We start from the raw sequence: 25820 nt of genomic DNA on the forward strand, positions 1-25820 counted from the left end.
GCACAAATGCCACTAGATTCAATTACCAAAATCCATCTCTGAAGCGATTTTATTTTTATTCTGATGCTAGTATCATAAAGCTTATTTACTTTCCGGTAAGCATTTTTTTTTTTTTTTTTTTGCTGTTGGTAGTGGTGGCAGTGAGTTTTAGAGACAGAATTTCATCTACCACATTCTGGCATCTAGCTGAAGATAACTTTAAACTCCTGATTCCTTTGCCTCTACCTATGGAACACTGGTACTACAGATATGTCATCATCACACACAATAACAAATTTTAAGCATGCCAGTTTTGTTAATTTATAGAGATTTTATCTATTCTGACTTTTTAAATTTTCCAGAATGTATGTCGAGAAAAAACATTACACACATAAATTAATCATTTTCTATGAGCAGGACCTTTGTTCATCCCTAGAGAAGTGACACAAATATTTATTCTTTGCCATCATCCAACTGACCCCAGAGAGAAACTAGGTATCCCACAGAGGGAAGGCAGACTTTTGGAAGATAGACTGACTTTTGGAAGAAAGCCGCTGGACCTCAGGAATACTGGTCTAGTTAATTACTTTCTTCAATAAGGTAGCAGAAAAAAATATTTTAGTCTACTTTGGGGGCTATAGAAACTCAGCAACTATGATTTGCAAATGACATCAATGTATTATCCCACAGTGCTGGAGGATGAGAACTTCCAGATCAATGTGTGAGCAACGACTCTGTCGGTTGAGAACCAGCTCTTCTTCATGCCACGTTTGGAGTGCTCTGTCTTCAGGTTGCAAGAGAGGGAAAGACAGAATGCTCCATGAAGCTTGTTCTCTGGGATCTTAATATCATTTGTGGGAACTTTGCCTTCCTGACTTAAACACCTTCTAACCTAGCTCTCCTGTAATTCCACCACAATAAATTGATTCAGCAATACATTTTTAAAGTAATTCAGTTTCAACATATATATTCTTGGAAATGTTCAGACATTTAAAAAAATATATCTATTATTAGTTAAGGGAAGATCAACATGCAACTTGAGAGATGAAGTGAATAAATATGCTAGAGTTACAAACCAGGGGAGAGAAAATTCCAGCTGGGCTGCAGAAGGATCCTAAATGAAATTTACTCTGGCTACATCTTCCTACATATATCAGCTGAAATCGTCACTGTAATTATCTATGGCATTGCAAAAGCCTTCCTAAACAAGGCACAATTGGAAGCTTTATCATCTAGGTTCCAAGTAGAGGTGTTATGCTTGCTAATTATCACACATGGAAATGGAATCATGCATGAACCATCACAAAGCAACCATCTAACAATAGCCGGGATGTAAACATGCTTAGTCATGGCCTGCCTAGAAGAGTTTGAGTGTCAAGCCAGAACCTGTAAGGAGGAGATCCACTCAAAGACTACATTTGTGAAATAGATAACATCTCAAATAAAATCTCTTAAGGCATTGGAGATGGATACAAGTAAGAAATGCGAGACACATAGCCATTTTGTGTCCAATTTTCTAAGGAAAGGTCATTTCTAAACAGGTAACATTTCCTGAGCAAATGTCTGGCACTGGAGTGCTGCTCCTGCCAGCTTGCAACATTCCAGGTGAAAAGGTGGAAAATGGACTCTCAAGGTCTTAGAAAAGCCCAGCACCACATGGAACAATTTAGTGAGAGGTCCTAAGATAAGCAGTTCCTATATGCAAAGCTATAGCAGAGCAAAGGGAGAGAGGAAGGACAGGGGAGCAAGGGAGGGAGGAAAGAAGTGAAAATTACAACACACAGAGAGAAATGTAAGACCTTAACTGTGGAGTTGGAGCTATATTACACTTCCGCATGCATAAATGGCAGACTTGCAACCTTATGGTCAATGTCTTCTTCCTAGGCTTCAGTCTTGCATTGTTTCCATTCCACCTTTCTGTGTCCTTGTCCCTCTCTTTTGTAACAGGAATATCATGTTATGTCATCATGTATTAGAAGTGCATGATTTTATCTTAAATCATCACAGGAGATTGTAAGAGTTGCCTAAAATTGAAGTTTGTATTCACAGGAGATTTTCAACTTGGGATTTGAACAGTATTGAAACAGTTAAAAAAAATAGAGGTTCTTGTATATGGACTACTAAGTTTTATCATATATAGGAGATATATGATTAGGGCATACACACAGATCATGACATGAGTATGTGGGGGCTGGGGGTTGGGGACTAAGAGGTCTAGTGCATGATAAGGATGTATGTGTGATTATTAAGTTCAATTTTACCTTGACTAAATTAAGAAATGCCTGAGAGATGTGTAAGGCACACATCTGGGTGTACCTCTGATGGTGTTTCTGGAGATAGTTTGATTATAAAAGACTCTAAGCCTGACAGGCAGTAGTGGCACATGCTTTAATTCCAGCACTTGGGAGGCAGAGGCAGGCAGATTTCTGAGTTCGAGGCCAGCCTGGTCTACAGAATGAGTTCCAGGACAGCCAAGGCTACGCAGAGAAACCCTGTCTAGAAAAAACAAAACAAAACAGCAACAACAACAAAAGGCTCTAAGCTAAAGAATGCATTATTCCCTTAATAGATTCATTATGAAATGTCATCGTTTAGATGTAATAGATTCAATCACACTCCCAAAAGACCAAATAATGGATCTGTAAGCATACTTCTCTTCAAAATTACATGTTATCAAGAACAACATTAGTATCTAGCATTAGATTATGGAGGAAATGGAAGACTGAAGGTTAAAGTGTGTTAAAAATTTCTGTACCTTTTAAGGAAGCCACCATTCCAACATAAAAGTCTTTCTAACTATAAGAACTGTACACAAAAAGTAGAAGGAAACTATCAGCCTACACAATGTGGTATTAATCAAGTCAAGTTCATAAGTCATTTATAAAATAATGCTAGATTTTAAAAAGCACCACACAAAGCACATATGTTACATCTAAAGCAAGTGATAATCTGGAGAAAATGCTCCAGATTCTTGTTTCTTCAATAAAAATTAAGAATGTGTTCCTGTTTCATATGTAAAACTAACATGGAGAGCTCTAGGGAAGGATAAGATGATAAACAATTACTAATCACAGGCAAATAATACAAGAAAATATTATAGGTAGCAAAATATGGGTGAAATAAACACGCAAAAATGACTTACAATTTGAGATCTGGAGAGAACTCCACAGTTGACAGCCACACATTGCTAGAAGGAATAGAAGATGGAATGAGTCGAAAGAGGGTCATTTTGCAACTGAGAGCATATACACTCGGCCTTGCTTACTTGCAGTTTTCTTTCCCAGTTTCAGTTACTTATGGCCAACCATGATTAAAAGTAATAAATGGAAATTTTGAACGATTGTTCTTAAGAGTTACACTATGTACTATTCTGTATTCTCTTCCTAGCTACAAAGGACATGGAGCATCAGTCTGTTCAACATACCCACTGATACTACATCCCACTTCTGCACAAGATATATGGTAAGAGCAAATCTTCCACTGGAATTGTAAAAACAGTCTACTTCTCCTTGGCAATTCAAACTTCAGAAATTATGGCCAGAGCATGAGAATAAACACATATTTAAAGTGCAAATATATTAGATTCGTGAGAGGAAGACATGAACAGAAAACAAGGTCTGATTTATTGGTAGCAACCTGTGACTACATAAAACATTGGAGCATAAGTGAGGACTTCTGCAAAACTAGTGACCACAAGCCATTTACCACAGGAAATGTTGTTTACAAGAATGCAAAAACAACTTCAGGCTAAAAGGTGTAAAATTCTGAAGTTGCTTTCCCTATCAATAAAGGAACTGTTGCCGTGTTTATATTGTATCTAAGAAACACTTTGATAATCAGTTTAAACATGCCTTATAACATCCTATCTTTTAGAATAGTAATATTGTATATTAATTCTGTTTTGTTATTAACACCTTACTATGACAATTTACCAAATAAATTTTTTCTTTTTTTGTATAATATTTTTATTGGGTATTTATTTCTTTTACATTTACAATGCTATCCCAAGAGTCCCCCACACGCTCCCAAATAAATTTTTTCATGATTATGTACTTACACAGAACACACAATGTAAAAATAACTCAGTACTACTAATGTGTTAGATGACCACTGGAAATATTGGAATACCACACTCAGAGAGTAGAGAGAGACTACTGTATCACTTAACACAGAAACTACACTGCTAGGCAATTATTGAGCCTGAAAACTGCATCCTTTTTTAAAAGACATGTGACAGTTATTCACTATAAAGGATGTTTATAATATCAGAAGCATTCAGATAAATATCTACCAGTCAAATCTAGTTTTTTGACTCATGGGGCATTCTTCTATTCTTTTATGAAGCAAAGCATCTATCTTCTCACGTAAAAATCTTGAAAATATTCTAAATGAGAAAGAGTGTATGTCAAATACTGTCTATGGAATGTTCTTAGTTATGATTACTATTGCTGTGATCAAACACCATGACCAAAACTTGAGGAGGAAAGGGTTTAATATTACTTAAACTTCTACTGTTCATCATTAAAGGAAGTCAAAACTGAAACTCAAACAGGGCAGGTACCTGGAAGCAAAAGCTGATGCAGAGGCCATGGAGGAGTGCTACTTATTGGATTGTACAATCTGATTTCTTATAGCACCAAGGACCACCAACCCAGAGATGTCACCACCCACAGTGGATCTGGACAACCCCCATAAATCACTAATTTAAAAATGCCCTACAGTCTTGATTTGACAACGTGAGCTTATGGTAGTAGCATTTTCTAAATTGTGGGTCTCATCTCTCAACAGACCCTAGACTGTGTCAAGCTGGCATACACCAGCATATGTGTTTGATATAACCAGGACAACTGACCTCTTGTCTAATTAACACACAAACACGTCACTTTTCTATTAGAAACTTCCCTTTCTTATTTGTCCCCACAATTACACATTGATATTAGCATTGAATTATAAACATTTCGAATTCTACAAGTCCTACAATCTTTAAAAAATTCAAACACTTAATATTTAGTGTCTTTAATATAATCAGTCTTGCTCAGAGCTCACCTAGTTTCTACAGCATCATTCCCTCTCCTTGTCTCTATATCCCAGGCCACAACTCCACCTGAAACCATATCAAAATAGAGAACCCAGATATCCCATGATAGCTCCCAGAACCCCAGAGGCAACACTGCCATCCAAAACCCCAAAGGTTATGCAGGGTGCCAACCCCACATCCTGGACCTGAGGACTTGGAGATCACAAGAACCAAGGGTTCCTCAGTCCAGAAGTCCAGAAAGGAAGCATAAATCAAAGGGGAAATGCCCATCCAATAAAGATAAGCTCAGAGATCTGCTCTTCAAACTATAATTACCCCCAACCCAAATGCCTAAACTCTAGTGTAAGAACAAAATCAATGGCCAAAACAGTATGGTGCCACAGAGCCATAGAGCCATCAGAGTCCAGACATCCTACTACATCAACCCCTGGATATTCCAACTCAGCTAAAGCACAAGAAAATGACCTTAATCCAACCTTAATTGATAGTGGTTTTTAAAGAGGAAATTAGTAACTCTCTTAAAGAAATCTAGGAAAACACAAATGAACATTATTAGGGGATTAATAAATCCCTTAAAGAAAGCCAAGACAAAAACCAAACAAACAAACAAACAAACAGGTAAAGAAAATAAATAAAATTGTGCATGACCTGAAAACTGAAATAGAAAGAATAAAGGAAACACAACCCAAGGGAATCTCAAAGATGAAAAATCTGGGAAAGAGAACAGGAACTACAGAATACAAGAGATTGAAAAGAGAGAACCTCAGACATAGAAGATATGATAGAAGATACATCAGTCAACGAAAAGGTTAAATCTGAAAATATCTTGACACAAAACATCCAGGAAATCTTGGACCAAACCTAATTATAGGAATAAAGAAGAATGATACATTAAAAACAAAAAAAATCATAAAATAAAATTTTTCTAAACATAAGAACATGCCTATAAAGGTACAAGAATCTTATAGAATACCAAATATATAGGACCAGAAGAGAAGGCCCACCTACCACATAATGGTCAAAATATTAAACATACACAACAAAGAGTATTAAAAGCTACAAGGGGAAAAGGCCAAGAAGCATATAAAGGCAGACCTATTGGAATTATACTCAGTGTCTTCAATGATCTCTAAAAGCTAAAAGGGCCTAGACAGATGTGGCATACATACTCTAAGAGGCCACAGATGCCAGCCCAGACTACTATACCCAGCAATACTTTCTATCACCATAAATGGAAGAAACATTCCATGACAAAATCAATTTACATAATATATACAAATCTAGCCCTATAGAAAATACTAGAAGGAAAACTCCACCCCAAAGAGGCTAACAGCACCTATGAAAACACAGTAAATAATCTCACACCAGCAAAACAAAATGAAGGGGAAAACACACACAAAAATATACACATACATACAATAACAAAACAACAGCAACAAAATAACAGGAATTATCAATCATTGGTTATTAATATCTCTCAATATCAATCAACTCACTTCCTCAATAAAAAGACACAGGCTAACAGAATGGATGCAAAACCAGGATCCATCCTCCTGCTACACACAAGAAAAAACATACCTCAACATCAAAGATAGACATCACCTAGTAGCAAAGTATTGGGAAAAATTGACTTCTGACTTAAACTAATCAAAGGAAATACAGGAAAATACTTCATACTCAAAAGAAAGAAGCACCAAGATGAAGCATCAATAATGAATGTTTATGCCCCAAACAAAAGGGCAACAACATTTATAACAGAAACATTACTAAATCTTAAATTACACATTGAACCCCATAAAGTAATAATGGGAGACTTCAATAGCCAATGGACAAGTCATCTAGATAAAAATTAAGACGAGAAATACTAGAAACAGATGTTATATCTCAAATTGATCTAATAAATGTCTACAGAACATTTTGCCCAAACATAAAAGAATATATATTCTACTCAGCACCTCCCAGAATTTCTTCAAAATTGACCATATACTGTCTCACAAAATAAGTCTCAACAGATATGAGAAAATTGAAATAATCTCCTGTATTTCTATAAGAACACCACAGATTAAAACTGGATTTAAACAATAAAAACAACAGAAAGCTTGCAAACTCTTGGAATTTTAAGAACTCCCTACTGATTGACCACTGGATCAAGGCAGACATAAAGAATTTGTAGACTCGCTAGAATTCAATGAAAATGAAGGCACAACATACCCAAACTTTTTGAATACAATGAAAGTTGTGCTAAGAAAAAAGTTTATAGCACTAACTGCCTTCATAAGGCAAATAGAGAAATTTCATACTAGCATCTTAACAGCACACCTGGGAGCTCTATAACAAAGAGAAGTAATCATACCCAAGAAGAGTAGGTGGCAGTAAATAATCAAACTGAGAGCTGAAATAAATAAAACAGAAACAAAGAACAATGCACAAAGATCAATGAAACAAGGAGTTAGTTTTTTTGAGAAAAATCAACAAAATAGAGAAAACTTTATCCAAACTAAGAGGCAGAGAGAGAATATCCAAATTAACAAAATGAGAAACAAAAAGGGAGACACAACAGACAATGAGGAAACCCAAAGAATAATTAGGTCATACTTCAAAAACTCATACCCCACAATAATGGAAAGTTTAAAAGAAATGAATAGTTTTCTGATATATACCACTTTCCAAAGTTAAATCAAGATTAGATAAACAATTTAAGTAGACCTTTAGCCCCTAAGGGATTAGAAGCAATAATTAAAAATCTACTAACCAGTAAAGGACCAGGGCCAGATGGTTTTAATGCAGAATTCTACCAGATTTTCAAAGAAGCGCTAATACCAATACTCCTTTGTAGTGGGTTGGTCTAATGCTGTTTATATTCTAATGCTAATTTGGGTTCCATAAAACTTCAACAAAGACAAGAGAGTCTGCATATAAGACACTGAGGGACCCTTGTCACAGTTAGTTCTGATTGGTAAATAAAGATGCCAGCAGCCAATAGCTGTAGAGAAAAGAAATAGTTGGGGTTGAGTTTTGGTGAGCTTGGAGAAAGGAATGGAGGGGAGAAAAGAGGAAGGGGCTGCCATGGAAGAGGAAGAGCATGCTGGAGGGAAAAGGAGAGACACAACAAGGTAGATAGCTGAGCCATAAAAACCTGGCCATGTATGCTGATCAGTTGGACTTAAGAGTAGCCAAGACAGAATAAAGAAATTAGTAAATAGTAACTTGGGGTTATTGGTAGGAAAGTTGATTCTAACAACAATGAGGGATAGACAATTGCTCAGCTATTGTGCTGCCTAAGGCATATTAAAATATAGAATCTGTGTGTTTCTTTTATCCAGGATCATAAATGGTCAAAGGCAGGAAGAAACCCCATGTCGGGATTCTTAAAGTACTTATTACTATACTCCTCAAATTATTCCACAAAATACAAACAGAAGGAACATTGCCAAATTCATTTTATGAGAGTCACAGTTAGTCTGATATACAAACCACACAAAGAGAGAATTGTGGACCAATTCTCATCATGAGCATTGACGCAAAAATAATAAAATACTTGCAAGCCTAATCCAAGAACATATCAAAAATATCATCCATCAGGATCAAGTGGCTTTCATAACAGAGATGCAGGAACAGATTAACATATAAAATCTGTTATTGCAGTCTCCCATATAAACAAACTTAAAGAAAAAATATATTATCATCTCATTAGATGCTGAAAAAGCCTTTAACAAAATCCAACACCCTTTCATGACAAAGGTCTTAGAGAGATCGGGGATACAATAGACATTCATAAACATAATAAAGGTAATATACAGCAAATCTTATAGCCAAAATCAATTTAAATGGAAAGAAACTCAATTCCACTAAAATCAGGGATAAGACAAAGCTATTCACTCTCTCCATATTTATTCAATATAAAGGACTTGAAGTCCTAGCTAGAGCAATAAGACAACTAAAAAAGATTAAGGGGATACAAACTGGAAAGGAATAAATCAAAGTATTGCTATTTGCAGATGGTATGATGGCATATATAAGCCACCAAAAAAAAAATTCTACCAGGAAACTCCTACAGCTGATAGACACCTTCAGCAAAGCGGCTGGATATAATATTAACTCAAAAAATCAGTAGCCCTCCTATACACAAAATATAAAAAGGGCTGAGAAATAAATCAGGCAAATGTTACCCTTCACAATAGCCATAAATAATATAAAATATCCTGAGGTAACTCTAAGCAAGCACGTGAAAGACCTGTATGAAAAGAACTCAAGCCTTTGGAGAAAGAAACTAATGGAAAAATATTCCATGAGCATAGGAATAACATAGTAAAAATAGGTAGATAGATAGATAGATAGATAGATAGATAGATAGATAGATAGATAGATAGATAGATAGATAGATAGATAGATAAAAAGATAAAAAGTCTATTTACCAAAGCTATCTACAGATTCCTCATCAAAATTGCAACACAATTCTTTAAAGACATTGAAAGGACAATACTCAATTTCACATGGAAAAACAGAAAGCCCAGGATAGCTACGACAATCTTATACAATAAAAAAATTTCCACCATCCTTCATTTCAAACTATTACAATAGCTATCAAAATAAAAACCACATGAAATAGAATTGAAGATCCAGATGTAAACGCACATATCTCTGGACACCTGATTTTCAATAAAGAAGCCAGAATTATAAACAGGAATAAAGAAATCCTCTTCAACAAATGATGCTGGACTAATCAGATGTCAGCATGTAGAAGAATGCAGACAGATCCATATCTATCACTCTGCATAAAATTCAAGTCCAAGTGAATTAAGACCTCAATATAAAATCAGATACATTAAACCTGATAGATGAAAAAGTAAAGAATAGCCTTGAACATATTGGTACAGAAGACAATTTCCTGAACAGAATGCCAATAGTGTAGACACTAAGATAATCAATTATTAAATGGGACCTCATGGTACTGAAAAGTTTCTATAAGGCAAAGGACACTATTAGTAAGACAAAACTGAAGTCTAAAGAATGGGAAAACATGTTCACTAACTCTGCATCTGACGAAGTACTAATTTCCAAAATATATAAAGAACTATAGAAATTAGACTTCAACAAACCAAATAATCTAATTTAAAAATGGGGTACATATCTAAACAGAATTCTCAACAGAGGAATCTCAAATGGCCAAGAAGCACTTAAAGAAAAGTTCAACATCCTTAGCCATCAGGAAAATGCAAATTAAAATGCAAATCAGTATGACCAGAATGGCTAAGATTAAAAACACAAGTGACAGCTCATGCTGTTGAGGATGTGGACTGAGGGGAACACTCTTCCATTGCTGGAGTGTACAAACTTGTATATCCACTTTAGAAGTCAATATGATGGCTTCTCAGACAATTAAGAATCAATCTAGCTCAAGACCCAGGTATGCCACTATTGATATATACCCAGAGGGTACTCAATCCTATCATGTGCTCAACTATGTTTAGAGCATATTTATTCATAATAGCCAGAGACTGGAAACAACTGAGATGTCCCTCAACCAAAAAATAGTTAAAGGAAATGTATATATTTACACAATGAATTATTATTTTAAAAAAACATCATGAAATTTACATGTAAATGGATAGGATTAGAAAAACATCCTTAGTGAGGTAACCTAGCCCCAGAAAGATGAAAATGATATGTATTCACTTATAAGTGGATATTAGCTGTAAATTAAAAAAAACAATCACACTATAATCCACAGATTCAAAGAGACTAAGTAACAAGAGGGAATAGAATAGATAAAACAGGGTAGATTGGGGGCAGGCAGGGACATGAACAGGAGGGATCCAGTAGGAGAAGATGGAGGGAGAGAGTACCTGGAGAGACAACTAGAATTTGGGGGACAATTTGAGGTCAAGGTAGAAAATTAGTATAATGAAAACTCCCAGGAATCTATGAGAGTGACCCTAGATAAGTCTCATAATGAGGAAAATGAAACCTGAACAGACCATCTCCTGTAATGAACAAGACTTCCAGTGGAGCAATTAGGACACCAACCCAGCCACAAAACCTTCAACATAAATTTGTACTGCCAACAAGATATGCTGAGGTAAAGGTGGTGCAGAAATTATAGGAGTTGCCAGCCAATGACTGGTCCATCTTGAGATCCATGCCACAAGAGGAATCCTACTGCTCACACTACATGTAGGACCAAAAACCAGGCTGGATAGCCCAGAGACCAAGGGAGAACAAAATAGGACCAGTGATTAAAAACAGATAGATGATGGAGAGATAGATGATGGGTGATGATAGATAGATAGATAGATAGATAGATAGATAGATAGATAGATAGATAGATAGATAGATAGATAGACAGATGACAAACAGACAGACAGTTAATGAAATGATCCCTAATGATAACATGCTATACTTTTAGACAGGAGTGAAGGAGTCTAGCATAATCATCATCGGAGAGACTTCAGTCAGCCACTGATTAAAACAGATCCAGAGACTCATACATCAAAAAAAGAGAACCAGGGCACAATTATAGGCTTAACAAGATAAAACCAAATTTATACTATCTAGATAACTCAGTGTCCAATGTCTATGATCCACTTACCATCTTCTGGGCCCCTTCAAAGGGCTTAGGTGACTTCTCTGGCTCCATCATCCACAGAACACAAAGCTTGTTTTCTAGGCTCCACTGAATACTGCTGTTGTTCTTGGTGGTCATCCCACCATCTCCAGAATGCCGGGGTCTCTTGAAGCAACCGTCCTGCACCTTCATCAGTAGCCTTTCCTGTACTTTCTTCATGTTCCCAATCCTCAAATTCTCTGCAGAGCCTCTCCAGTCCTGGGCTTTCAATGGCTACTGAGGCAGCATCTACATCAGTTACCTTCCCTAGTTTCTCACAGTGCCAAGCATCTCTTCATGACCCCTCCATTCTTTCAAAACCAGTACCACCCAGGTAAAAACTCTTATACTACTCAACTTCAGCTGGAAGCAGAAGGTTCACCATTGGCTACCTCTGAAACAAAGATTCCGGGTGTTAATACTCAAGAAACACTTTCCAAAAGATTTCACCTCAATGATGCTGGTCTCTTCTTAATCACTGCTAATTTCTTGGCTCGAGATAGCCAACGTAAATTGTCCCAATTAAAAAAAAATGTTTTACTTCAATGTTTCTGGTCTCTTCTTAACCACAGCTGACTGTTCATTCAAATAACTGGTCACTCTTCATCCTCACTGTTCTCAACTCAAGATGGCAAACAGCCCTGCCTCAGTCTTGAAGAGACTTTAAACTTCCCACTGGACCTTCACACAGCAGGACTCAGGCATCTGCATTGCTCTCAACATTCTTATCATCCACGGAACAGTTCACCAAACTTTGAAAACTCAATGGATTTTTCTAGGCCTAAGTTCCGAAGTTCTTTCACAATCCTCCCAAGAACAACATAGTCAGGTCTGTCACCGGAATACCTCCATGATATTGGTACCAATTTCCGTCTTGTCCTAGTTTGGGTTACTAATGTTGTGATTAAAGACCATAACCAAAACAGTTTGTGGAGGAAAAGGGTTATGTGACTTAAACTTCCACCGAATCTAACCTTGAGTTTTTCGTGGTGTGATGGAGGTGTTTGTTGACTTGAACTACAAAGGTAGTATTGAAGTACCCAGAGACGCTTTCTTCCAGATACAGCTTTCTTATAGTTACACTCCTCAACCCTTCCTAATAGCTAAGATCAATTTTATTTTGCATAGCCAGATCTGTCTGACTATTATGACAATAGGATAGGAAGTTCAAAATATTTAGAAACATCTGGCTCTTTAAAATCATTATTTCCTTAAGTATGTGTTACATCAGAGGCATCATGCTTAAGGTTATGGCAGGAAGGAAAAGGCTCTAAAAGTATGTCATAGATGTCATACCAAGGGCAGTGCCTTAATGCCAAAACCAAATTTCTTATGCAACTTGCTGGACTCAGGCCTGGTGTGTAAATTGGCAATTATTTAATCAGGAGCCATAAAACGCCCCCCAGTTATCCTTCCCAATCATTCTGTTAGGCCAATTGGTTTTTTGTTTTGTTTTGTTTTTCTTTGATGATGTGGTAACACCACTGAGTGTTGTAGACATAAGCCCATTGTTGCAAGATATGATTCATAATCTGTGTGCCCTATTCAATAGAATGTTTGTACAGGACACAATGGCATTTTGCCATTCCACAAATTGAGGTGCTGAAAGAAGACTGAAATCAAGGAAGGCCAATGTAAACCTGAAGAAAAAATACCAATTTCTCTGAATAAACATGCTTCTCTCATTAATGAGCAGAGAGTAGAAGTATAATGATGTCTATCCAGTTGTCACACCTTGGAACCGGTAATATAGTGGGAATGTAGCATTGGTTTCTATGACTGTCCACTTGAGTTCTCCAAAAGATAACAAGATCATACTTAACAAGAAGCTCATAGGACTGAAACCAAATGCAACCTCCATGTTTACTATCACAGATGTTTTGCACATGAGTCACTGTACAATATTAGGGGCTTGAAAGGAAAAGTAACCAGTAACAAGTAGTAAAATGTTTTTGTGGTCTTAATTATTAATAATAGCCTTATTGATCATAAACAGAAGACACATGGATACATATGATCCCATTATCAAAGGTTTTAATATATAGTAAGTACACAAGCACTGGGCATCCATTTTACAATTTTCTTTATTGCATATCACTAACCACTAAAGCAAAGGATAGCTATTGTTCATAAACTACCAAGCATTTGTTTCAAATCCTCTTTTGTTCTACAAAAGGTAGGTAAGCACATGGCTATTCTGGTTCAGTTTACTCGATGGGTTTCACTTCATCCCTCTCTTTCAGCACCAACCTAAATAAGGAAGCTATCCACTTCCATTTCATAAAGGAATGCTGTGCAGATGCATCTGTAATCATAACCATTCTGTTCTTTTTCCATATTGGTTAGGAACAGAGAAATCCTTATGACACCATAGATGTAGGTGAAGGAGACTTGGATGAATGGACCTCTTGTTTGTGCAGTGTACTGTCACGGACTTGACCTGTGCAAACCAAAGAATACAAGTCGCTTCCATTTTGTAACAAAATGCTGCCACAAATGCAGTTTTATGTTTTAATGGATCAGAATTCTAGTTCCTCAGGCAAATGGCCAGGAAAGGATAGTACATTATGACTATATTGCCTAAATCTTAGGAATCAGGGGTTAATATTTGAAAAGTTGCAATTTATCATATTAATAAAGAAGCAAAGGACATGAAGTGATATTACTATTAGATGACTAAAAACATAAAAATCAACCTTTTCATGATACGTGAATAAAGATAAAATGAATGCAAGATAAAAGGTGCTATAAAACCTAGGAATCATCCCAGTTAAAGGTGCAACCTCAGGAGGTTTCCCTTTGAAATCATAAGCAAGATAGAGTATGTCTACAAAGACTATTTTTACATAATATACAAAAAAAAATCAGTTACACCAATAAACACAGCATGCCTGCAAATAAATTAAGTTCACAGCCAGGGATGGCGGTATACTGTTATAATCCCAGCTACTCAAGAACCCGAGACAGAAGAATTTAAATTTGAAGGACAGCCTCAGATACACAGTGATTGTGAAGACAACCAGAGCAACCTCAGAAGACCCTGACACAAATCCAAATTTTGTAAAAGATAGGGTCGTGATTCCATGTCAGAGTTTTAAATGGGTAAACAAAACCTTTCATTATTTGTGGATGATAAATTGGTTTTTTACAGTTCCTCATTTTTAACATGCCACGAAAGCAATATCTACCCAGTGCAAAGTGCATTTCCAATTTTGAATTTCTATCTTTTCCTTGGTTGCAATACACTATGGGAATACTCTCATGAGGCTGGGGATCCTCAGAAATAATCCTCAGCTCTCCATCAGTCCGTGGGTAGCAGATGCTGCAGCTGCTCCATGATACAAGGCATTGTGCATTTTGACATTGAAAAGCTTAGGTACACCAATTGTGCTTTGACTTAGAAGATTTGCAAGTTACACTGGTTTTATTGGAATTCAACCCCATTTTAAGCATAGAAAAGTCTGTGTATATATACACATTTAAGCCCCCTAAATAATTAACAGATAAATTATTAGAAAATAGAAGTTCAAGAATAGTCTTTACTATTCTTAAAAGAAATGCAGCATTTATTTTGCTCTGTACTTTTGGTTTTAACATTCTTCAAAAGCATACCAATGCAATGAGGGACCCTGGGGGTTGTGCCTCTTAGGAGCAAGTTACTCTCGAGGCAGGCAGGAACTCAGGCATTGTCTGATCTGACCCTGTCCAAGCTAAGCCTCACCTTCCTGTTGCTCTTCTCTAGAATGGTACAAAGCAGAGAACACTGAGGCTAGTTGCCTTTACTCTGTTTTCTATGATGGAAAAACTGTAACAAATCCATTGATCCTAATACTTTCATTGTTGGAGTCTCCTGGCTTCTCTGAAGAATGTTTATTTTATTGTACTGCATAGCCTTAATATTCACGAGGAAAATGCTAACAAAGCTAAAATGCATAGTAAAATATACAATAACAACACAGAATAAGTAGTAAGAAGAGTGCAAACCTGATGTGGCAGGTGAGGTAGTCCAGCAAACAAGAACACAGGATGCCATTGATAAATGCAGTGACAAAGACCACAGCCAAACATTAGGAGCTCTGGGAACCCTGAAGAAGAGCGGAGAAAGGATGGTAGGAGCCAGAGAAGTTGAGGACACAAGAACACAGCCCACAGAGTCAACTAAGCAGGGCTCATAGAAGCTCACAAAGACTAAAGGGACAAACATGGACCCTGTACGGGTCTGAGCTAGGTCCTTTGCATATATGTTATGAATGAGTATCTTGGGATTCCTAACAGTGGGATTAGGGAGTGTTCCTGACTCTTGCTCGTTCTTCAAACTCATTTCTTCCTACTGTCATGACTTGTTTACCCTTGATAGGAGGGGAGATACTTAGTCTTCTTGTAATATGTTATGCTATGTTGAGTTGACATCCTGGGATGTCTGACTTTTCCAAAGGAAGAGTGGATCTGTCAAAGCAAGGAGATGGTTGAGGGACTGAAAGGAGTGGAGGGAGGGAAAACTATGATCAGGGTATAATGTATGAAAGAAGACTCAATCAATCAATCAAACAAATTAATACATTCTGCCCTTGCCAAGAACCTATGCTTAGTTCCTAGCATACAAGGTAGCTAACAACCATTGTAATTCCAGCTCCTAGGAAATTTGATGTGCTTTCCTGGCCACAACAGGCCCCTGAACTCATGCATGCATACACACACACACATACACACACACACACACACACACACACACACACACACACACACAATTATAAACATACAAATAAATCTAAAACAAAAGCACAAAGATTATAAGAGTCAGGGGTTGAGGAGGATGGGAAAAAACATTGTCTCTGGCCATGAGAGGACAACTGTACTTCTGCATTCAATGCAGCTGTGGTTGCCTATACAAGACCTGTGCAAGGCCAAATTGGCCAACATTCTAGCATAAAGAGCTATTAAAAATTCATGGAAGATGGCCAAGAAACCATTTGTTTTAAGGGTGAATCCACCACAGTAAATTGCCCATTGCCTAGAAATATCAGCACAAATTGAATGTGGTGGGTAATACAAGAAGACAAAGAAAAAGAAGAAAAAGAAGAAGAAGAAGAAGAAGAAGAAGAAGAAGAAGAAGAAGAAGAAGAAGAAGAAGAAGAAGAAGAAGAAGAGGAAGAAGAAGAAAAAGAAGAAGAGGAAGAGGAAGAAGAAGAAAAAGAAGAAGAGGAGGAGGAGGAGGAGGAGGAGGAGGAGGAGGGGGTAAGTTTAAGAGGGGTGTAAAAGTTGGGTGAATCTGGGAAGAGCTAATGGGAAGGATACAGAGATGAAATGATCAAAATGCATTGTGTAAAATGCTCAAAGGATCACCTGAACAGAGACATTAAAGAATATTTAAAATACAGTACAGTATAAGAGTGGTTCCTTGAAATGCATGGGATCACCAATCTGATCCTGTGTGTCAGAAAACAAAGAAACAAAACCATCCTAAGCATGTTTGGAGAGACTTCAAAGAACAACGACCTTTATGAACAACTATCAAGACCTGTTTCCAAATGGGCATACTCACTCTGAAAAGTCACACATAGATTCTAAAACTTACTTGAAAAGAATAAGTGACAACAAAAGTCAAAAGGAAAAAAAAACAAAACAAACAAACAAAAAAACCTCAGAATGGAAAACAGAGGCTGCATGCTCAGGATGACCACTGCTACAGAAGGAGGTGCAGAAAGAGAGGCCACACTGCTACAGAAGAAGGTGCAGAAAGAGAGGCCACTGCTACAGAAGGAGGTGCAGAAAGAGTGGTTGTCGAGGGTATTCTGACAATTTAGTGCTCAACTAGTGTATTAGTTGAGGTTTCCATTGCTGTGAAGAGACCCCATGACCAAGTCAACTCTTATAAAGGACAAAATTTAATTGGGGCTCACTAAAAGATTTTGAGGTCCAATCCAGTATCATCATAGCAGGCAGCATGGCAGCATTCAGGCAAGAAGGGTGCTGGAAGAGGTGAGAGTTCTACATCTTTATCCAGAGAAAGCTAGGAGCAGACTGGCTTCCAGGCAGCTAGGATGAGGGACTTAAAGCCCACACCCATAGTGACACACTTCCTCCATCAAAGCCACACCTACTCCAACAAGGCCACGCCTCCAAATAGTGCAACTTCCTGGGCCAAGCACATTCAAACCACAACTACCAAGCACAGTTAGAGTTTTAAGATCAACCCATGATTTTACTGAGTTTATTGGGAAGATGTTACTGGCTTTAGAGATTCATAGAGCAGACAGCATCCCATCTAAAATCAGGAGACCACTGAGCACAGCAGAACAATTTTTTTTAAAGGTGGTTTGAGCAGAGACAGAATAACAAAATAGCATGAAAAAGATACTTTTATTGTTTTGTTTGAAAGAGAGAAAAAGCATGATGTTGGGTGGGTAGGCAGGTGGGGAGGATCTAGAAGGAGTTGAGGAAAAGGGAAACAATCATATAATTCATGAAACTGCTTCTAATAAATAAAATAAAAATTAAGAAATGATGGTGATACGTCTCAGTTGGTCAAGTGCATGCCTTCCAAGTGTGAGGACCTGAGTTGGATTGCCAGAATCCATGTTTAAGAAAAGCAACATAAGGGATTGCCTAACAGGTACTCCCAAAACTAGATCCCTGGGTTCGCTGACCAGCAGCCTTGCCTAGCTGGCTAATTCTTAAACACTGGTAGACCCTAACTCAAAAAGCAGGGTAGATTGCTGTTAGGGAAGGACTCTGAAGACCGCTCTCTGGTCTCTAAATGCATGCACACACAAATAAGCTCACATTTAAAAAAAAAAAAAGGAAAAAGTAATCAAAAATTGTGATTCTTTACCTCCCCACCCCTCTCTTTTATATCTAAGTTATTTCCATTGCCTGTCCAAGTTGCCAAGACTCTTTCCTACTGTGTGCTTCAAATCTCTTGTTTTTAGGGAAAACTACTCAGTTTGTGGATTTACCAACTTCCTCTAAGCTTCAGTTTGACAGCACTAAGCATGAGTGACTACATTTTGGTTTGGCCTCTGGGGGCATCGCACAATACTCAGTTCAAAACGATGCCTCCAATCATTATTTACCTTCCCACATACAAGTCAATTCCAGAGGCATGAAATATTTAGGTATGAGGCACATAAATAAGTAAACGAATAAAATATTAATATGGGATATAGCTTCATGACTCCAGCACAGGGAGGAATTTTATGTACAAAGAGCAAGAAATGTAGAAAGGAAATTTGGCAGTGCAGGCTAAATTAAAATGAAGAACATTTCCCAAAACGCACTAAAAATACAGAGACAAAGAAAGTATAAAAACACATGGACAATAACAATCATCTGGTTAGTTGTATCCAAAATGGATTTTAAAAAAAATGTCAAAGACTTAGAGAGAAAATGCAGAAAGTCACAAAAGGAAAAATCTAAATTACGACAAATACAGACATAAAGTCATCTGTGTTGATAATGGAAAAATTTAAATTAAAATAACATGACGGCATTTTCAAAAAGCAAGCTAAGAAACATAATAGCACAATATTTCCATATATATATATATATATCTCAGGATCCCATTCAGGCTTTGAACAGCTCAGGACTAGAAAGCTGCTGCTTTTTCTATGGTTTTTTTTTTTGTTAGTATTGGTTTTTGTTTTGATTTTATTTTAAATTGGTATGTTTTATTTATAATTAAGATTTGGTTTCCCACTTGAATTTTGTTATTATTTCCTTTGTTGAAAAACCTTGTTCTTCCTGACTCAAAAGACCATAAATCAGAATAATGCAGAAACAGCAAAAGTTAATCTATGAGATTGTAGGTCCCTCCTGCTAGCATGTATGCAAGTATGCTCTTGTATACAAGAACAGGTGATACTGTCATTTTTCATGATGTTATGGAAGACCCAAGACTGTGCTTCATCAAGCTCAAGCATTATTCCAAATCCTTGTATTATTTCCTAGAGAAAGCACACATTCCCATGAACAGAGAAGCCCTTCTGCCTGCCTTCTGCCTCTGTCTTGACAGCTGCAAGAATATGTTGCCAAAATAGCAACATGTTTCAAGACAAGAAGAGGGGATAGGCAGATTTCCCAACAATGAAGATATCCATCAGACTACAAAGTGATGATAGTTCATGTATGCACTGGAGCAGGTAAGGAACTGAGTTGTCCCTGGTAATACCAAGATAGATAGATAGATAGATAGATAGATAGATAGATAGATAGATAGATAGATAGATAATATATATCAAATATATATACGTACATATACATATACACATTTATATACCTGGTAGCCAGCTGGATTATTGTGTCTAATACAAGCTGGGATGTGTTATACATTTTCACATAGGTGCTACATTTCAGATTTAATACAAATAATATAAAATATATCAAAATATATTTATTGAACTCAATAATTTGTATTATAATATTAATCACATGGTTTATTTCACCTTTAACATTGATACAGGAAAATTTTATATTACATGTGATGCCTGCTGTGTTTTGTATTGAACAGCATCACTGTGGAAACTAACGTAGGGTCCCTGTTCTTGTCTGCGTTATCATTGTGATAAAACAGTCAGATAAAAAGCAATGTAAGGGAGGATAGAGATGACTTCAGCTTATACTTCCAGGTCACAGGTCATCATTGAGAGAAGACAGGAGGGCAGGAACTGAAGCAGAAATCAGGGAGGAATGTTGCTTATGGATCAGTCCTTGGCTCATGTAAAGTCCTCAGGGATGCCCAGGGTCCTCCTACAACAATCAAGTTTGTCTTTCCTGGATCTGGCCGCAGAGCCACAGGGCAATTAGATCTGAGCAATTCTTCATTGAAGTTTCCTCTCCCCAGATCATTCTAGATTAGATCAGTTTGACAATAAAAGCTGACTAGCACAGACCCCCAACCTGCTACCCTGTGAAATAAACAGAGCTGATGATATTTCGTGTGTACCCTATAATTTTCTTACACTTTAATCCAGGGTACCCACTTTGAAAAATCAGGAGTGTTTCCTTAAATGTGCTTTTCTTTTTTTTTTTTTTTTAATTTATTCTTTTTGCTCTCCTTTGAAATCCAGGCGATAGAGGATCGCTCCAGATGGTTTGTGGCCTTTTCCCATTTTCTGGAGCATAAGACAATGTGCTATAAGGACTTGGTTACACAGTAGGCTCATCATGTCAGCAGACTCCATAGCTCTCTCTTGCCAGTCTTCGTAGTTCTTAAAGTTCTGTTGTATGGGCTTTGTTACCTGTCTAAGCAAGGCCAATGAATCTGTCAATCTTTCCTTCAGAACAGTATCTGACCATCACCTTGTTATGGAGCAGACTGTGCCTTGTTTTGGTGAGTGTATCACTGATACCATATTCCATGGGCCATTTCCTTTTCAGGTTATGTGCAGGAGAAATCTACAGTTGCCAACAGAGCAATCACCCAACTGTTGTCAGGTTAAATAGAGAGATGGAGGAGTTCGATGAGGATTTCCAACTTGTTGAAAGAGAGGGTTATATTCCAGCCTGTGAAGGTCCCACATCCTGAGGTCATTAGGGATGCACGTGTGTAGTAGGAAAGAATTCAAAACAACTTGGTTTGTTGATTCTTCTTAAGAAGGAAGCAGATGGCAGCCAGCCAAGCCTCAGAATTAAAAGTCACAGGAAGCTACAAATCAGTGCAAACAAGGAAACCTTCCAAAGCCTGAAATCGGAGAAGCCCTCCCCCACCACCCCCGACTTTGATGATCAGCTTATAATATGATCATCAGGAGCAGCCTAGTACTTCCGAGCATCAGCATTTGGGACATCTAGTAGTTGCTCGTACTGGCCTGAGTAAGCCTTTTATTTACCAACTCCATCCTCTACCCAGCATCCCAATTTCCCCTTTATGCGCATTTGGGCATTTAGAAAGCTGACCATTCAGAAAGCACACAGTTGGGCATTGTTTTCAAGCTCACTGCTGCTCCTGACAGAATTATTGAGGAAGCATTATGCAAATCTATTGTTTACAAAGGCCATAAAACCATCTGGCCCAAGAGGTTCACTTTCTGTAGCTGACTTCTGGACACCAGCATGGGTTTAACTTCCTCTGTCCTTCCTATTCTGGCTGCCAAGCCACTGTTGACAAAACACAGGTGATTTGTTTCTCATTTCTGACCAGGCTTCCAGTCCTGCCTCTGCTTATTTAACTTTGTTCTAGTTTCTGTATATCACTCTCTCCGCCTCTCTTACCTGGGGCAGTTTCCACACTTTCCCTGAGGTTTCCTTTGGAGACCTTCTGTGGATTTCCAGACAGAGTCGAACATTTATAACTACATCTCAGAGACACAAAGCACATTTGTAGAAAGTCATAAAAACGACCTTGGTAATAAACCCCAGGGTGTGGCTGTTACACACAGATGGCAGCTTCTAAGCGCTCACAATTCATGGGCTGCCCAACGGTGATCCACAGTTTCAACTGCAGACCTTGGGAAGTAAGATTTTGTTGCTACTGAGTAAGTCTAATAAATGGATTTCATTTCAACATCACTGTATAAAATTATATCTGTTTGCCTTTTCCATGAGAATATTGGACTTTTAAATGTGTATCGCTGTTCTATAGCATCACAATTCATCAAAACTGTAGCTGTTTCTGCACATGCTCAGACATTAGAATATACTTCAGAAAAGTCACAACATGGAAGTTGCTCTTTCATAGGTACCAATTTCCCAAAGAGAGGGTAGCTGTCAATTTAAAGGAGCTAAGGCTCCCGTTTAATCTTCTGTGTATGTAAACATGAGCAAGAAGCCAAAACTTATCTTGATCCAGTGATGTCCACAAGGGACACCTGTTTCAGTATTTATTTTTGTATAACATACAAGACCCGAGAGCTTTTAAGACTACAGCCGGGCGGTGGTGGCGCATTCCTTTAATCCCAGCACTTGGGAGGCAGAGGCAGGTGGATTTCTGAGTTTGAGGCCAGCCTGGTCTACAGAGTGAGTTTCAGGACAGCCAGGGCTATACAGAGAAACCCTGCCTGAAGAAAAAAAACAAAAAAACAAAAAACAAAAAACAAACAAACAAAACAAAACAAAACAAAAGACTACTGTGAGCAAGGCTAAATTCATTGTTCTGTTAGAACAGGTTAGACCTTGGCATGACTGATCTTTGTAAGTTATAGTCTAACAGACAAGAATTTTGAGGGTTCCGTTGAGATAACAAAGGATGGATCATTTCTAACAAAACAAGCAACTGTTGTTTGATTGTTATTCTTACAGCTTGCTCATATTTATCCAGTTTAGCTAAGTAAACGTAGTTATTTGAATCCCTAACACCTACTGTTCTCATAAACAGGATACCCTATGTTCTGTATTAAGCTTATCCTGCGAATTGCTCACGGAAAAAAAAAAGTGAGGATATGAGATCAATTTTAAAAATGTGAATTTTTTTTTAGTGCCAGAAGCCTAGGCACTGCCATTAGCTATAAAAAGAACTGGTGGGAGGAGGATGTGGTTCCTGCCGAAGATACACAGCACTCTCTGGCAGCCACATCCTGCCATCCTATGGCTGGTTCAACCCAAGTACCACATGATAGTTTTCTTAAATGATAAGCTATTACGTGTTGTTGTAAAGTGAGACCATTAAAAGAGAGTAGTGTCTTTGAAGGCTAATAGGTATCTACAGTTGTAGCAAAGATAGGGATTGGAGCTTTGCAAGTATCATACAGAAATGAGAGAAAGTCTTAAGGTCTCTTATGAAATATAAAAAATAAACCATCATAGAAATAAATGGGGAAATATGCAAAAGCACAAAAAAGTTCCTCACATTTAATTCCTCTGACACATTGCACATAGCATTTGCTCCACTAGACTATACTCGTATGTGTATTTATATTTATTAGTTCTGATATGGATCTTTAATGCCCCTACAAATTCATGGTCTGAGTACTTGTTCCACAAACAGTGGAAAAAAGAGCTAGTAGGGCTGTTTCTACAGCCTATAGGACCTTTGCAACCCTGGTCCTGGCTGCCACATGTCATTAGGGGTACATGGTTGGAGGTTGTTGTTTATTGTTGTTGTTGTTTGTTCTTTTAACCTACCTCCGTTTGGGTCCTGTTCTCTGATTCCTGATCTTTTGGCATGCAAGCAACCAACACCTCATGGTCACTCTGCCACAGACTGAGCTGCTCCACTGTGCCCCCCCAATTATGATGGACTACCTCTGATACCATGTGCCGAAATCAACCTCTCTTCCTTTGAGTTGCTTCTGACTGATACTTTGTCCTAATGATCATAACACTTTAGAAATTATGTTGATTTTACAAATAAATTGATGTGTTTTTACAAAATTGAAGTCATGTGATACACAATCCAGCTAGGATGTTGCTAGAGAGAAATGGCATTAGTCTCCTTTGGTCACTTAGTATTAAATTATAATGATTTTGCTATGTTACATATTCTTTGAAAACATTGTATGTCTCTAATATCACAAGACGTCAATCCTCCTCAAACATTAACAGAAATCAAAATGGCCTTGGCACCTTTTCCAGTTTCTAAATTAATGCATATCAGGTAGAGCCACAAGTGTGATTTCCTATATTTCATTGGATAGTTGAACACAAAGGTCTTTATTACTTTATACAAACCTGATCTTTCAATTGTGGGTTTATATTACTTTAAATATGACCAATCATTTAAATGCTTTCTAACAATTTATATTACAGGTGAATATTACTTTTCTTTGTCTAAATTCTTTGTGTTACATAATACATTCTAGATTTTCTAAGTTTACGTTCAAGTGGCATGTTCTTTTAGTTTCCTTTATCCCAAGAAAAGGAAACATTTCATCACATTTTCAATGTTGACCTCCCAAAACTAGAAACAATTCTACAACTGTTTTCTTAAAGCTATTTTCTAGGAAACCTTTACATTTGCAGCACTTAAACCCCTAGTTAGTGTAGTTATCATAGACATTTTCTCACATAATGGTGTGCTATTTACTAATGTTCTGATCTTGACAGACCAGTTTTGTTTTCTCAGCTTTAAATACTTTTATTGATTTGGACTTGGGGGTGTTTTGGTTTTGTTTTTGCTGTTGTTTTTGTGATTGCTGTTGCTGATGCTGTTTCTGCTGCTGTTGTTGTTTCTGTTATTGTTGCTACTTCTGCTTTTGCTACTGCTGTTTTCTGAATACTAGGATCAAACCCAGAGACTCTGGTCATGATAAACAAGTACTCTGATGTGCCACCTATCCACCCCAGGCCATTATTTAATTGTAGTTTCTTAAAAAACTTGTTTTGCTTTTTAAAAAGTAGGAGTCTTTAAAAAGAATACTAGCTTTTCCACGATGCTGTGCCAGTTTCCCAATTCCTTGCTTGTTTGCCTTTTCCTCTCCTTTCCCTTCGTTCCCTTCACTCCTCTTCATTTCCCATCCATCCTCTCATTTTCATTTTTTCTGTTGTTTATTTGTTTGTTTGCACAGGTTTTAAATAATGCGAATGAGCCCTAACAGTTAATTGTGTGCCACACTTATTGAATAACCATTCCCTTTTTCCTATTATAATGTACATGATCATATTAAAATTTGATTTGCACACTGGTACATTAGTCTGGATGGAAATTGCAGGGAATATGAACTGTCATAAAAATGTTGTTTTTAGGAAATTGCTTGAGGAAACACATGGATGACAACAAATGAGAAAAACAGAAGTCAAGGCAAGGTGAAGCCAACTGATCGCTAATCTCAATATGTGCCTTGGCTCTGCCTTGAGTTTCTAAACAGGGCTTCCTTGTTTTGACCATTGCATTTAAGATAAAAGTTCTCACAGAGAGAAAAGAAAAGATTCATTGATTTTGGGAAATATTGAGAGTCAACTTGTTTCTGCAGTTCCTGCAGTTTGGGACAAATGGCAGCTCTTGTTTAAAAAAAAAAAAAAAAAGTCCAGGGACAGGTGACATGGTTTAGCAGGTAAAAAAGAAATTCCACCCAGCATGATATTCTGAGTCTGATCTCTTGAAACTACATGGTGGATAAGGAGAATAACCTCTTTAAAATGTGCCCCCAAGACCCACATGAAAAATATTTTGTATGCACCCACACAAAGTAAACAAATAAATATAAAAATTTAAAAAAAAATCAATGCTTTACTGTATCACTGTACTAAGCAGATGCTGTTACCATCTAGCCTGGCTTTTTCTTTTATATATATATATATATATATATATATATATATATATATATA

Source organism: Mus musculus, chromosome 3, assembly GCF_000001635.26.
Source record: "Mus musculus strain C57BL/6J chromosome 3, GRCm38.p6 C57BL/6J".
Lineage (NCBI taxonomy): Eukaryota > Metazoa > Chordata > Mammalia > Rodentia > Muridae > Mus > Mus musculus.